This window comes from Mustela nigripes, chromosome 16 (assembly GCF_022355385.1).
Source record: "Mustela nigripes isolate SB6536 chromosome 16, MUSNIG.SB6536, whole genome shotgun sequence".
NCBI lineage: Eukaryota > Metazoa > Chordata > Mammalia > Carnivora > Mustelidae > Mustela > Mustela nigripes.
Genome location: NC_081572.1, coordinates 2,490,722 through 2,491,708, shown reverse-complemented (window position 1 = coordinate 2,491,708; position 987 = coordinate 2,490,722).

Sequence of the window (987 nt, the reverse complement as noted above, 5' to 3'; positions counted from 1 at the left end):
TATAAATATGGCTCTAACGAGCAAAAATTCCTTTTAGACATTTTCCTGCAGCAAGACACGACTTCCTGACCTGCCCCGCAGAGAGAGCACGGTGCGGCTGCCTTCAAGGCAGAACAAAACCACAAAATGGATTTTCAAGGGGTTAAATTCGATGCAGGAAGACTTAGGGCTGGCGCGGGGCTCCCCTACCACGAGTCTGACTTGGTCTGATTCAGGACCCAGGGGACTGAAGGGGCAGCACGGACCTCAGCAGAGGGGAAGAAACGGCAGCCTGCCCACGACCCCCTGGGCTGCAGGCCACCCTCGAGTGCGCGAGGTCTCCCCCGGGGCGCGTGCAGTCGCGCCCAGGACATGGCCCCGAATCCCAGCGGGCCGATTGGAGACCCGGTCCCAGGTTAGAACCACGTCCTCAAGCCTCGCCCCCGCCCCGCACTCACTGCCCCAGAACCGAGGCAGAAAGCAGGGAAGGGCGCAGTTGCTTCTCCCTGCCCGCCCCGAGTCTTGGGGACCGGGCTCCACCCCTGCAGCCCCAAGAAGGAACCCGGGCAGCTCGCCTCCGCCGGGCGCCTCTTCCCTCTCGCCTTCGGGGGAAACATGCCAGACGGCCCCCCGCCCCAGCACGGGGTCTCCCGTTCCCTCCCCGCCCCGGGCCCGCGGGGCTCCCGCGCAAAGCAAGAGACGCCTGCCCCACACCGAGGGGCCCCGCGCGGGAGGGGAGAGGCCGGGAGGGGCCCCGCAGCAGCGCCCCTCGGAGGCCGGGGCAGGAAGCGGCCCGCTTCCCCCCTTCGGGCCTGAACAATGGCCCTTTGCCGGGAAAGTGAAGCTCGGAGAAGGGCGGGCGCCCCGGGGAGCGGGCCGGGGGCGGGCGCGCGGCCCCCGGGTCCCAGGTCCCCCGGACGCCCACTCCTGCCCGCTAGGGATCGGCCCGCGCCCGCGACCCGGCCCGGCCCCCCCGCGCGCGGGACCCCAGCGCAGCGCGCCAGGCCG